Source organism: Papaver somniferum, chromosome 10 (genome assembly GCF_003573695.1).
Source record: "Papaver somniferum cultivar HN1 chromosome 10, ASM357369v1, whole genome shotgun sequence".
In the NCBI taxonomy this organism is placed as follows: Eukaryota; Viridiplantae; Streptophyta; class Magnoliopsida; order Ranunculales; family Papaveraceae; genus Papaver; species Papaver somniferum.
In genome coordinates, this window is record NC_039367.1 from 38,268,282 (window position 1) to 38,284,084 (window position 15,803).

Here is a 15,803-nt window from a genome sequence, read left to right on the forward strand (position 1 = left end):
GCCGACTTTGGTTATCCCAAAAAAAAAACACTGAATTCTAATAGATGCAATTCACTTTATTCATGCAATTTTGGTTACTACATTGATTGAAACATAAAATACAACTCCTTGTCGACGGAAAAACGAATGCACTTAGCATGTGCATCAAGCCTTTGAACCCCTAGGCGACCCTAGTGGACAAGTTATAGTCTCGTGAGGGTTTACATAGAGGTCTACCCACAAAACCTATACAAAAACTTCTAAAGTCATCAATCTTCCTCCTCCGAAGACGATACATCATCCAAGTAGTCCGGGTTATCCTCCGGGATTCTTTCTGCCAAGAAGTGATAGCTTGCATCGAATGCGAATGCTTCCCCCTTTTCCTCCAAGTAGCGCGCTTTCACGACTTAGTGATACAAAAACACAAAAACAAACTTACATTTGTTAGTGGTGTTTCATTGGAAGATAAAACAACATGGATCACGTAAAATAAACCACAAAATTACTTTCAAATTATGCAATGGACAAGGTGAAGGGGCGAGTGTTAAAAATCCGAGGTTGGAGAGCTAAAAAAACAAGTATCGCGTTTTCGATGACTAGGTGCCTCTCATGGACTTGTTGAACACTTCTTGCATTAGGATTCCCAAACTCTTGGCTAAATTTATTGTGTACCCTAGCCCAAAAGGTTGTGGAATCCACCCTTTCGGAGGATTGACGTCTAAGTTGTTTTTCCGCATACCAAGCTTTGGTGATTGCCAAATCTTCATTAGAATCAAATGAAGCCATTGTTATATGTATGTAGAGAGCTATTGGGTGAGTTAGATGGAGTGTATGATGATATGAGCTTTGGAGAGTATATGCAAATAGTTGTGTGTTGTTTTGTGGAGACAAGTAGTGTATTTATAGGATGGTGCCCAAATTTGGTCGTTATAGTGTATAAGTACAAGTCAATCAATGCAATTGTACTTGCAAAAATTTGAAATTTAAATCCGCTGGCACTGTTTTATTTCCCCAGTTTGGCATGGTCGGAATTTTGTTACCATGCGGACCTTATGATGATTTTAGGCATCAGGAGATCAGTTTCTTCTGTGTATCCCGGAACTGTATTTGGTCATTAGCATGCCGGCTTTGATATGGCCGGCAAGGTAGGAAATTTATTACCATGCCGACCTTTATGCCTATTAGGCATCAGGAGAACATGCAATTTTTTGTTAAACCATCGGAACGGTATTTGGTCACTAGGGTGCCGACCATGATGTGGTCGGGAAGAAACATATTTTTGAGTATGCCAACTTTATGATGATTTTAGACATCAGGAGAAGGTGTTTTCTGCAACAAATAGACGGCATGGTAGATAATGTAAAACCCTGCCGGCTGCGTAACAGCCGGCAAGGTTGTGATCTGAATACCCTGGGGACCCTGGTATGCAAATAATTACTGGTGTCAGGGCCGGCAGTCTGACAGTTCAAAACCATGCCGACCCTGGTGCGGTCGGCACTGTATATTAAAAAAAGCATGCCGATATAAACATTGAAACTTTACATAGCTAAACAAACCATTCATTCAATAACTAGAAATCCAACATTTTTGTCCAAAATACGAAAACATGTCCCATAAACCTTAAAAAACATTTGTCCACACCATTAACGTAAACATTGTCCACCACAACATAAAGAAATAAACAAGGAAAGCATTCATTCACCACCACGACCACGACCCCGTTTAGGAACACTACCACTACTACCTTCACCACCACGACCGCTACGAGCCCTCTTTTTGTCAGCATCCATCTTGGCTTGTGCTTCCCTCCTGGCTTTTTCTTCCCTCTTTACTTCAGCATCAGCTTGCTTGAAAAATTCATGGGCATCCTCATTGTCAATATTGGAAGCATAGTCAATGTGCTTGCTTTGCTCTTCAATCGACAAAGGCTCTCCTCGGTCTTTCGCGCAACACAACACCTTCACAAAGGTCTTCAACTGCTCCTTCTATTTTCAATTAAACAACAAACAATTAATAGAATGATTCGATAATGTAATCTTAAAATAGTAAGAGCAACTCTAAAATACTTAAAAAGAACTTAAGACTTGTTGCTGGGTCTTTCGATGCCATCTTCCTCTTACGAGCCAATTCTCCAGCAGTCATTTCCCTAATCAGAGTAGGACGAGCCCAACCCAAGTACCACGCCATGTATCTCTCACTAGCTTCATTACCGGTGGTCACCTCATCCAAAAGACTCACATCGATGTAACGACCACGTCTATCATCCCAATGTTCTAGAGCTGGCGGTGGAGTGTAAGCGACGTTAATAGTTTTTTGGGACGTGGAACCTCGAGGCCTAGAATTTGATGAGCATCATCGGGAGTTATCGCCATCTCACCGAATGGGAATAACATTGTATCAGTCTCTCCGTAGAACCTCTCACAGAATGCAAATACGGTAACTCTATCATGTTCAATATTCGAACTCTCCACCGCAGGCCACAACCCGGAGTTCTTGACAATCACTTTCACCTCCTCATATTCATCCTCAAGATTCCAAGTCTTAGTCACTGAACATGAAGCTTGGCGCCTCATGAGACGGGCGTCATGCTTATGATCCTAAATACCAAAAAAACAAAATGAAAAGACATACAAACACTTGACGCAAATTTAAGATAGATACACACTTGAATAAAAAACAAAGATGGATTGAGATTACTTACGATAATATTATGGATCGTACATGCCCATGAGTCTTTGTATCCAAAAAGAACATTTCCACTATCTCCTGGGGTCCCCTTTGAAAGCTCACCTTTTTTCGGTGTAACCATCAAGTGAGGGGGAGGCATGTGGGAATTAGCTGGTTCAGTGATCACCCTCTTCTTCTTTCCGGTTTCAGTTGAAGTTGAACCCTTTGGAAGCTCACCCTTTTTCGGTGTAACCATCAAGTGAGGGGGAGGCATGTGGGAATTAGCCCTAGGTTTGCACTGCTTGGCATGCTAGGTCGCAATCGTCGCTTGGCATGTGCCAATGGCGCGTGTGGCGGCTTGGCCCTAGGTTTGCACTGCTTGGCATGCTAGGTCGCAATCGTCGCTTGGCATGTGCCAATGGCGCGTGTGGTGGCTTGGCCCTAGGTTTGCACGGCTTGGCATGCTAGGTAGCAAGCGTCGCTTGGCATGTTCCAACGGCGCGTGTGGCGCAATGATTGTGCATCTCGAATTTGGCACGATTGTCGTGAAGCGCAATGATTGTGCGGATTTGGTTTTGGCATAGTTGTCATGATGCGCAGCGATCGTGCAGCTTGGTTTTGGCATGGTTTCCATGATGCGCATCGATTGTGCGGCTTTGTATTTGGCATAGTTGCCATGATGCGCAGCGATCGTGCGGCTTGGTTTTGGCATGCTTGCCATGATGCGCAGCGATTGTGCAGCTTTGGTTTTGGCATATTTGTCATGATGCGCATCGATCGTGCGGCTTTGTTTTGGCATGGTTGCCATGATGCGCAGCGATTGTGCGGCTTTGGTTTTGGCATAGTTGCCATGATGCACAGCGATTGTGCGGCTTTTGTTTTGGCATAGTTGCCATGATGCGCAGCGATTGTGCGGCTTAGGGTTTTGTGTGTCGAAACCCTAGTTTAGCATTTGAAAAAAGATACCCTGGTAATTTTTTACATAAGTGTATTACATGTTCTAATAAATGTGTTTAGCGTCACCGGTGACGTCATGCTATGCGTAATATTTTACGATTTTACCCCTTGTCTAAAAACCACCATCAACATTAAGTCCCCTGCTTAGCTTGGAACAGGGGACATGTTGCAAGGTAAGCATAAGATTGTGACAGACGAGGATAGAACTGAGACAGTAAGTCGTGAAAAAGGGCTAAGGAGACTTGTCTGATCTTTTTCGAGATGTAAGTAGAATTCGCAACCCTTGCATCTGGTGGCTTTGTATAAATCTCAATCGTTTATATGTCTTTGTGGTCAGGCTTTGGAGCGCGAGGCGGAGATGCTAGCATAGACTTGGTGTGAGAGGGACTTGTCAGCATCAAGGAGCTTGAAACGGGTGTGGGTGATAATTTCTTCTCGTCTTCCCCTGTTGGTGCAGATATCTTGTTACCAAAGCACCATAAGAAACTCCGACAAGATGTCACCTGAACAAAGTCTTGCTTCACCAAATATGTTGGTAGCTCCAAACCAAACACGTATGATGACTTCTTCACAAAGCCCCTTGCCGCAGCCCGAAAAAATCATCCAAATTTCGTGCCAATTATCTTGACCGGTTCGGAAGATGAAAGGAGGACCCGTTCAGTCCGACCAGAGAGCATAATACGGTTTTATCTTCATAAAGGGGTGTACTCTGCTTCCCATAGCCCGTTGCGCTCCTTTGATAAATGGATTGAGTTTATGGTGAGCCAGGAACATATAATGCTAATTTGACTCGAGCACAGATCATTGAGGCTGTTAGGGATTCAACAAATATTCAAATTAGGAAGGACATCCCTGGTTTAGTTGCTTTTATCTCCAGATGGTGCTTGGGTACTCATACGGTCGTATGCAAGTGGGATGAAATGACCATCTCCCTAGAAAGCGTGGCCCTTCTGTTGAATCTTCCTGTAACAGAAAACCTTAATATCCAATTGTCAGAAGATGAAGAAAAGATGCGAGCTGATCTTGTTGCGAAGTCGAAAGATTTCGTTCGGAAAGAGAACGAAAAGTGTTCTACGGCTGGTGGGTGTCCCAATGGTTCCCGGATGAGCTGGAACCGAGTCAAAAGAGTAGTACACTTTATGTTGCGGGATTCTTGGATCTATGGTTTTCTAAGGACGTTTTCGATGACGGTTCCGGCAAGAAAGCGATAAGACAAGAACTTCTGGCGATTGCCGTAAGGTTAGCGAGAGGTGAAGTTCTTCCCATTGGCAGCCTGTTCCTTGGTTCTCTGTATACGCATTTGGATCACTTGGTTGTGAATATGCGTGTTTCGAACGGTTTTATGAAAGTGGACTCGTATGTCCATGTTGCTTTCCTTCAGTGGTTATGGGAGCATTTCGAGAAGTAAGATCCGAAACCGTTACCTTCGATTCCCGCGAGCTGGGGTGGCTCCAGAATACTCCGATGGGTGAACAGGCGCCCAAGAGCTGGATTGAACTTGGTTGGGTTCCTTGATAAGTTGCATGAAGTCGGTTTTTGCCCGTGGGCCCCGGTGCATGCGTCCGTAGTTCAGGTTAACACCTTTGCTTCCGCTCCGAATATGGCTTTGCTTTCCGAAGATAACCTGAGTGCTGGTGAAGATTTGTTTATGCAGAGTTGCATGCCCAGTTATATGTCGTCTTTCTTTATGGGATCGTTCCAAGTAGCTTCTTATAATATTGATCGTGCTGCTCGTCACATTGGTTTTGACCAAGGGGTCCCTCTTGCTCGTCAGCCGGTTGTTCCTAAGAATTCGTTGCTTGTTGCTCTTCATGCCAGCGTTCTTGAACCGGGTACGCGTCTACCCTTCTTGCCTTCGGAAAGAGTTCCTTCGATGACTTTCAAGTATAGTGAGTTCTGGCAAGATGAGTTCCTTACTATCCGGGGTTTTATGAACCATATGGTGGCAAATTCCCGTTGTAGACCCACTCCTGAGATTTTGGCAAAGCATCCAATGTTGAGAAATCCTCCTGCAACTAAACGAAAATCGCCTGGTAATGTGGACAGTCCCCAGGTGAAGGAAAGAGGACGAAGAACCGCGCTGGTGGATTCCGGTCGGTTTTGACAGAACCGACGACTCCCGTGTCTTTCAACTCCTCCAATATTCAGGTAGGTGTTGCCTCTTTGCTGGTTCAACTAAAACGTGTAGATTTTTATTTCGTTTCTGAATATTTGTATCTTGTTTCCACCAGGGTTTCGGTAGTGTTAACGCCTTTACTGCACTTGCCGTCGTCAGGAGACAACAACTCTTTCAAAAGAGGTCGGCAGTGTTGAGCCCTCTCGTGATAGGCAAGAGTCAGAGAAAGAGAAGAGTTTAGAAGATAGAGGCAGTTCTTCTGACAGCGTGCACTGGATCTTCTTCGGGAAGTGGTTTGGTAAGTCTTGTACACGTTTTCTTCCTTCTCTTATTCTTTTTTTTTCGAAGAAAAACGTCTAACTTAAGATTGCAGGAAGGATCTGAGGAAGGGTCTGATTCTGGAGACAATTCTGAGATAGAGGTTCGTGAAGATTTGCCTCAAGCTGTGACTGCTACTGGCGCCTTCGAAATGGAAGTTGATCAAATGAAGAGCATGGACACGACTCGAACATCGGAGGATGTTCTGATGACCGTTAATGCAAGCGTGGGAGAGAACCCTTCGCCAGTCGTGGGTCTGGTTGCAGGTGCCCCTTTCGATCCCCCGTACTTGGTTCCTTACCCAGGTCATGTGCTGGTCGGCGGCTTCAGTGTGCTAGCTAAGTACGAGGTGTTGTATACCAAAATCTGGGAAAGACATGGACACATTTCCACGCCCAGAAAGATCACCAGTCGATTCTCACTGGTCAAGCGTGTGGAAGAAATAATGTCTTCAGTCGAGGACATGTGCGAGGTGACTGGCAATACTGTTTCTGAGGACGTCATCACCAGTTGGAAGTATCATCATGATATGTGTATAGAGAACGAGTTCAACGTTTCATGGTTCGTTAAGGGCTTCGCTGAGATCCAGAAATTGAAAACCGCAGTAGTCGAAAGTCTTTCTGCAGATGAAATTGCACAGCAGGAGGCAGAAATCGAAGAACTTTCCAAGACGTTGACTCTGAAAAGAACGGCTCTCGAAGATGCAAGGGTGGCTTTCTCTAAGAAGAGCAGACCCCTGTTGGAAAACTTTCCCTGAATGTTTCTCTGTTTTTTTAAACTTTCGCTTAGGTTTTTTTTTTTTTGAAAGGCACGCAGGGTGTCTGGTTTGAAGTTTGAATGATTTTTGATAGACGGTTGGTATTTTTGAGAATACCGGATTATTTTTGAAATGAATGGTTTTAATAGTATTGTTCTGATTATAACTTGCGGATATTGATTTCGTGAAAGCGTGTGCCGCTAGTTAGCATAAGATGAAATAAGATGATGGTTTTATCGAGAACCTAAAAGAATAAATCGTATATTCCGTCCAGTCTTGACTTACTCAGTTTTCTGGGTCTTCTGATGAAAACAAGATCCTTCCCGTGTAAAATCGGCTTTGTATGTAGTATTGTCGTGAATGCGGAAAGTCCCCAGTTGCTTTGGAGCTTCCTGTGAAGTCCCCAGCCATCTCTTTGCGGATCACGGCTGGTAACCAGGTTGTCTGGTAATCGAGTTATAGATCCCAGAACAAATCGCTTGTTTTCGCCGTCCTGAGGTCTGGATCGAAGTATGAGATCGAGGATTTAAAACTGGCATTGTAACCGAAAGATCAATCTCCCCTTGTGGTCGCCAATTGTTTATGGGTGAAAATCGTTTCTGCCGATTTTGGTAATTCCGGTAGGTGAGTGAGAAACAGATCTAAACCCTAAATAAATGTACTACATGGGAGTACTTTAAATTCAAGAGATCAATCTGTACAACTCTGGCCTAAACCAAGAAATGTCCGTTCCGGATTTGCTTCGATCACAAAGAGGAGGAGAAGGGATGGTTTAGGGAGGGAAGCGAAGAGAGTGTTGAGACCAGAACAGTTCTGGAAGAGTAGTACTTGACTTGTATCAGAAGGTGAAAGCTTTTGGGAAAGCTAGCAAAGTTGCCTTTCTGAGTATTGTATTTCTCCTGACCAAAAACTTGTTGTCTTTGTGGAAATAGGTAAGACCTATTTATACAAGTCTAAGTGAAACGTACTCTGGCCTCGTAAGAAAAAGAAACGGATGAGTTAAATGGGAAGAGGTGGTAACGCCTGGTATTGATGGAATTGATGTTCCATAATGAAAGAACGTTTCACCATTACTTCCTGCATTTACTAACCGTTTTATTCTTAATACACTGTCTTGAAACGGGCATTTGTGTATGCCGCAGGCTGTAAACCGCCAAACCAAAACCTTAAAGAACATCCCCCAGTTTGTGACATGTATTGATGTCTCGAGTGTTTTCGTGGAAAACGTGTAGCATGTCGCTGGTGTTTGATAAGTTGAGCTTGAGAGATGTGCGGCTCAGTGGCGACCTTAGACGGTCGAGATTTTGCATTTTAAGAGAAATCGCGGCCTTTGATGTAGGCGCGGCATGCCAAAGTGCAATGTTTCATGGCATGTGCCAATGGCTTGTGCGGAATGCCTTGGTTGTAGGTTGCACATCGGGTGCAAGTGGTAATGCCAAAATGAAAGTGTTGCATGGCATGTGCCAATGGCGCGCGTAGCGGCTTTGGCCCTAGGTTTGCACGGCTTGGCATGCTAGGTTAGGGTCGCTTGGCATGTGCCAATGGCGCGTGTGGTGGCTTGGAAATAGGTTTGCACGGCTTGGCATGCTAGGTTGCAAGCGTCGCTTGGCATGTGCCAATGGCGCGTGTGGCGGCTTGGCCCTAGGTTTGCACGGCTTGGCATGCTAGGTCGCAAGCGTCGCTTGGCATGTTCCAATGGCGCGTGCGGCGGCTTGGCCCTAAGTGTGCACGGCTTGGCATGCTAGGTCGCAAGCGTTGCTTGGCATGTGCCAATGGCGCGTGTGGCGGCTTGGCCCTAGGTTTGCACGGCTTGGCATGCTAGGTCGCAAGCGTCGCTTGGCATGTGCCAATGGCGCGTGTGGCGGCTTGGCCCTAGGTTTGCACGACTTGGCATGCTAGGTCGCAAGCGTCGCTTGGCATGTGCCAATGGCGCGTGTGGAGGCTTGACCCTAGGTTTGCACGGCTTGGCATGCTAGGTCGCAAGCGTCGCTTGGCATGTGCCAATGGCGCGTGAGGCGACTTGGCCCTAGGTTTGCACGGCTTGGCATGCTAGTTCTCAAGCGTCGCTTGGCATGTGCCAACGGCGCGTGTAGCGCAATAATTGTGTAGCTCGAATTTGGCACGGTTGCCGTGAAGCGCAATGATTGTGCGACTTTGGTTTTGGCATAGTTGCCATGATGCGCAGCGATCGTGCGGCTTGGTTTTGGCATGGTTGCTATGATGCGTTGCGATTGTGCGGCTTTCATGATGCGCAACGATTGTGCGGCTTTGGTTTTGGCATAGTTGCCATGATGCGCAACGATTGTGCGGCTTTGGTTTTTGCATAGTTGCCATGATGCGTTGCGATTGTGCGGCTTAGGGTTTTGTGTTTCGAAACCCTAGTTTAGCATTTGAAAAAAGATACCCTGGTAATTTTTTACGTAAGTGCATTAAATGTTCTAATAAATATGTTTAGCGTCACCGGTGACGTCATGCTATGCGTAAGTTTTTACGATTTTACCCCTTGTTTAAAAACCACCATCAACAGCAGCAAAATGGAAGGAGTCAAGCCAGTCTGCACACTGTTAGCTGCTAATGTGAAGATTCAGAGAGGAGGTAGTGAAAAAATGATGCAACTCTATACCGCAGTGTGGTGGGTGCATTGCAGTATTTGCATATAACCAGGCCTGACATCTCTGTGGCAGTAATTAAAGTGTGTCAGTATATGCATGATCCCTACATTGAACATTGGGAACTAGTGAAAATAATCTTCGTTATCTAAAGAGTATTGTGGATTATGGCTCAATCTAACAGCAAGTAAAGATTATTCACTTCATGCATACTCAGATGCGGATTGGGCTGGCAGCTTGGATGACAGACGCTCCACCAGTGGTTACTGTATTTATTTCGGTGGCAATTTAATCTCTTGGAGTGCACGCAAGCAAAAGCTGTTTCCAAGTCAAGCACAGAAGCTGAATATATAGGTGTTGCGATTGCTATGTATTGGATCCAGTCTCTTTTAAAGGAGTTGGGGGTACAGTCTACCACTCCAACACTGTGGTGTGATAATTTGGGAGCTACGTATTTGACTGCAAATCCGGTGTTTCACAGAACAAAGCACATAGAGATAGACTACCACTTCGTGCGAGAACGTGTTGCCAACAAGCTACTCAATGTCAGGTTTATCAACTCACGTGATCAATTAGCAGATATATTTACGAAGGGTCTAGCTGCACCTAGATTTCAAATATTGCGTTCCACATTGCACATTCGCAAGCTCCAGTACAACTTGAGGGGATGTTAACCATAACAGCATTGACTGTGAAACTGAGTCTCAAAAAGAGAGTCAGAAGAGCGAGTAACAAGGAAGAGATATTAGGCTATCTTTACATTCATTTTTTGAATTTGTTAAAGTCATTATTATTTTGATTAAGTTTGTAACAGGAATTGTAACCGCATTGCAGTATTTCATCAATATAAATATCTTTCATATCTCCACACTTTCACCGTGGAAGATATTCACCAAAATATCAAGTTGTAACTGTTAATACTCTTAAAAGAGTTGAACTTTGTTTTCCAATGCGTTCAACACAAACAAATCCGGGCGTCCAAGAGGTAGTGAGCCATTAGACTATTTTAGTTGCATTTACAAATTGGTTGAAGTTGGAGTCACCGATCCAAAAAAATAATTAGTCAGGAGTCAGGACTGGAGTGTCTTGTAGAAAAGAAAATGACAAAAGTTCGTTTAATATGGACATGCCAAAGGACTAGTAGTAGTATCTCACTAGTAGATTAGAGCAATTAAATCGATTATGAACTGTTCTCCCTGATCAATCAACACTGCATCGATATGTGATATACGTTGCTGGTAGCTGCCTTCGGAATGAGTTTATTATGATCATCACTTTCTCTCTCACCTTCAAAATGTTGTTGCAACACAGCTTTGTGTCCTAGCTGAGAATAACAGAAGAAAAGATAACTGGTGGGACCCATATTACTGCTTCTATACTGTAGGTAGTCGTAGGGTGTACATCTGTAGGTTAATGATCATTTCATTTGTACGGGGTCTGAGTCGTAACCAATATTTGTACTCTGCACTCCATCACCATCGTACGTATCATCCATCTTCTTCACAACTTTACTCCTTCGCTGTTCAGGATGATGACAAGTGGCACTCCGTATCATGAAATGGATCATTCCCACAAACTTTCTGTCTAGAGTCTAGACTAGAATAGAGTCTATGGACTAGTTATGGATGAAAATGGATAGATGGAGACATGCTTTTTTACGTAGTCAGTACCCTAGTTAGTAAGTTCGCGAATGATTTGCGAATCATTCGTGAATTTTTTCGTATCGCGAATTTTTCTTCACGTACGTTTGCAACTCCGAACCCAAGTCGCGTATTATTTGGCATTCCCGGATTATTCGCGAACCGTTCACGAATTTTACGTATTCCGAATGATACGTACGCTTAATTCACCATAAATTCTTTAGCTTTTACTTTTCAAAGACTCCACTTTTTGGGTTTACTGCCTTCCGAGCATACACGACCGAATATTAGACGTGTTGTAATTTTTATGAAATAAAACGACTGAAGAGATTTGAAGGTGAAGGTGAGAGAGATCTCAAACTCACTAACCAAGCATCTAAACCACCATACGACGTCCTCTTGGATAACTAATGTTGTATATATTATTAATATCATCATATTAAGTTTATTTTTTCTTTAAATAACTCACACATATGCATAAAAATTGGTCTATGACCTTATAAATACAAATTATTTGTTATATATAGATACCGAATTTTCAGAGCCGAACTCACATTTATAAATCGAATTATACACGTACGTATGCCGTTCCGAATTATTGACGAATCACGTCCCGTTGACCGAATTTTGGACCGAATCTGGATTTTACAAAACCGTATAATACTCGTACGTTTGCCGTTCCGTACGTTTGCCGAATCCCGAATTGCTAACTAGGGTCAGTACATTAGCTTAGCTTCTGCTCACAGCACAGCAGTGGTATTAAGTTGTTGTTGTGTCTCGTCTTTTACTTTAAATTTCTCTGAATTTGTTTCCTTTGGGTTTTGTTTTTTACTACACAACTGCGGGTGCTCATTTGGCAGAACAGTTGTCGGCTCTATGCATCCGACTCTACTCTCTCTTCCACGTCACTATCAACGTTTTTCACTGTACTGTATCTGCCTACGCATTAAATATCGAACAGATGTTAGCTAACTCTTTTTCATCCGAACCCTCGATACCTCTGATGTTTTTTTGAAGGTGTCCGATGTTTAATAGAATTTGTTGGTTCTGAGTGTGTCTTCGGTTGTTACTGCTGGGGTTACAGACTTTTTCTTTGGTCTCTGGTTTCCGCAAGTTGTAATTGGAACTTCATCAGCATGCAGAAAATGAGAAAGAACTCGTTTTGACAAACTGGTTCTACTAAAGTATACTTCCATCACCAAAGGGGTAATGGGTATTTTTGTTATTTTGGGTGTGTACATTCTCAAAGAGATAAATGCTACTTTCATATCTCTGATCCCTAAGATTGATTTCCCACAAGCGGCTAGTGATTATAGACCAATCAGCTTAAGTAATACCATTTACAAAGTCATGTCTAAAATTCTAGCAAATAGGATGAAATGGTTTTTGCCTCACATAATATCTCCATACCAAGCAGCTTTTATCCAAGGTAGACAGATATCAGACAATATTTTCATAGCTCATCAGCTAATTCATACAATGAGAGCTCAACGTGGAAATGATTTCTTGATGGGGATCAAAATTGACATGTCAAAAGCTTTTGACAGGGTCGAATGGGGTTTCTTAAACAAAATTATGGAAAAACTCGGTTTTAGCAATACTTGGTGTAATCTTGTGCATCAATGTATTAGTACTGTCTCTGCAGCTGTTTTGTTAAATGGTGTGCCATGTGAGCAATTTGTTGCCACTCGAGGGCTAAGACAGGGTGATCCTCTATCCCCCTATCTCTTTATTCTGCGCATGGAAGTGCTCTCGAGAGCCATTTCTAATGCTGAAGATACCAGCCTTTTACATGGAATAAAGGTGGGGTGCAATGCCCCACCAATATCCCATCTGTTATTTGTTGATGACCTGTTAGTGTTTAGCAATGCTAAGTCTGTTGAGGCTGAAAATATTTTGAATTTTTTAAATGAATTTAGCAAAGCCTCCGGACAACTTATAAATTTGGAAAAATCGGACATTTTCTTTAGCCCGAACACCCATCAGAACACAATAGATAATGTCACTAGAATCCTAAGGGTAAATAGGATCTCTCTCAATGATAAGTATCTAGGGTCTCCCTTGTTTACTCATGTCTCTAAAGTTAAATCATTTCAAAAAATTACTGAGAGGGTGGAAGCTAAGCTTAAGGATTGGAAATGCAAAACAGTCTCTATTGCTAGTAAATCTGTTTTAATACATGCTTCTTCTAACATTGTGGCTTTATATCAAATGAATTGCTTTTAAAGTTCCAATTGATATAATTAACAAGATAGATCAGCTGCAGAGAGATTTCTTTTGGGGGAAGATGAAAATGGAAAAAAATGTGTTTATCCCAAGGCGTGGATTGCTGGTGTGTGCAAGCCCAAGAGTATGGGAGGAATGGGTTTTGTGAATAATCGTTTGTTTAATGCTGCTATGCTTGCAAAGGTGAACTGGAGGTTGCTCAAGGAGCCTGACTCACTATGGGCGCAAATTTATAAGCATAAGTATTACCTAGAAACAAATATCCTAGACAGGTCAAATGTTTGCTCTCCAAAAGCTTCGTGGGTCTGGAAAAACCTCAACAGAGAGGTGGAAAGAATAGCTGAAAATGTGGAATGGGTAGTTGGTAATGGGGTTACAATTAGAGTTTGGATGGACAATTTGTACCCAGGTCAAGAGGAGCTGTTAATAGAACCAAGTAATCAAATCCCAAGAATAACTCATTTGTATGAGCTAATGAATTGCAATGTGGAGAAGTGGACTTGGAATATCAACAAGCTACATTAATACCTAGAGGACAGAATTGTGAGTATTGTCATGAAGATTGATATCAAAGAGGATATGGAGGATGAAGTAGTATGGAAGCTGGAAAAGAACGGAAAGTTTACAACAAAGTCACTATATGGGAAGATGGTTAGGAAAGGCCACACAGAAAACATGGTACAAAGAAAGTTTTGGAAAAGGATATTGGATATGAACATACCTCCTAAGATAAAGACTTTTATTTGGAAGTATGCCCACTCCATTCTACCTCTGAATGAGAAAATATGAAGGATTCTAAGTTATATAAACAAGACATGCCCCATATGTGGGAAGCAGGAAGAAACTCTAACTCATCTCTTTATGAACTATGATTTTGCCATTTCTGTTTTTAATGTTTTAGGGCTGAATGCTAGCATGTGGATAAATGATTATGATAACGTTCATTATTGGTTAACAAACTGGTTCGATAGCATATATAGAAATCAGGAGGGGAAACTTCAATGGCCTGAAATATTGGCATGTGTGCTATGGGAGATTTGGAAAGCAAGATGTGATTTAGTGTTTAGGAAAATAAAACTAGATTATATGAGAACATGGAACAACGTAACTAGCCTAATAAGTAGAATTAGGAAGTCGATAAGAGTAAAGGAACAAGAAGAAGTTTTTCTAACAGTAAGAAGATCAAAACCTAGTAAAATAGAGTGGGATACAATAAAGGTTTCTTTGTCTTTTGTTTTAAGTATAGATAACTTTAATGGTGTCCTGGCACTAATAGTATCAAATAATGCAGGAGGATATCTTGGAACAACGTGCAACTACATCTCAGGAATATCAGGAAAAGATGTAGAGGAGGAGGCAGCTTCTACGACGATCCAATGGTTACATCAACTCAACCATCCTGAAGTTCAGTTGGAGAGTGACAATGAGAAAGTCATGGAAGCTATAAGAAACAAGCTGATTACAGCGAAAAAATTATCACAAAGGTTGCACGCAGGCAACGGTACAAACAATCTATGTATTAAAGGGGTAAACTCTATAAGTATAATCCCTTTTTTGGAAAACTTCTATCCGGTTAGATTAGCAAAAATGAGTTTAAGGCAACAATCTGTAACTACTGGGATGAAAGTGCAGTTTCTCCTCTTTTGGAAAGTATGTGTAATATGAATGATCCTAGACTTTCAGGCATGTAACTCACAGGGTGAGACCTGTTTTATCTATTAAAAAAAAGTTATTTTAGGTGTGTCTGTACTTATTGCTTTTCAGAAGTTTTAATCAGGGGTATAATTGGGAATGAGGCAATTATGGGTGACTTTTTCATGAGTTACTTTAGAAGGGTGTTCATCAAATTGGCAACGTGGATACTTTAGTCAGCAACAATGATAAATATGGATTTAGATAGATGATAGTAATGCACCTAACAATGCTCAAGTCAAATATAGGAGGAAGTGCATTAGAGTACCCTCGTAGATTTACCTATCGGTACTTTTACATGCATTTATTAAGAAAAATAATCATGAAAAAATCCAGTCTAAAAAAACATTTAAGAACTTGGCTTGATTGGGTTATACCCAGATTAATTGGGGTATACCCAATAAGACAAAATGTGGTCATTATGAAGTAAAACCAAGCCACCCCTTAACCTTATATTTTCTAAATGGCTAATATCCCTTGTTTAATTAACACTAAAAATTCTGATTAGGTTAATTAATTGAGTTTAGGTTGATTGAATAGATTAAAACTTAGGAATTGAAGTTATGAAATTTTATGGGATGATTTTTGATGAGAATTTTTTTTTTTTTGAGAATATCTCTTACAACGAAAATGAAGTACACAACCGAAACACTTCTAAAAGGTGATTGCAAATCTGTTGTATGAAATCATACTTAAAATCAAAGAAAAAAATCCACACTTTCAGTTCTGAAAGTTTGAAAGGTCAGCAAGGTCGACTAATGAAGATCATGCCGACCATACTAGGCCGGCAAGGTCGACGAATGAAGAAAGTTTCGACCTAGTATGGCCGACAGGGTATACGA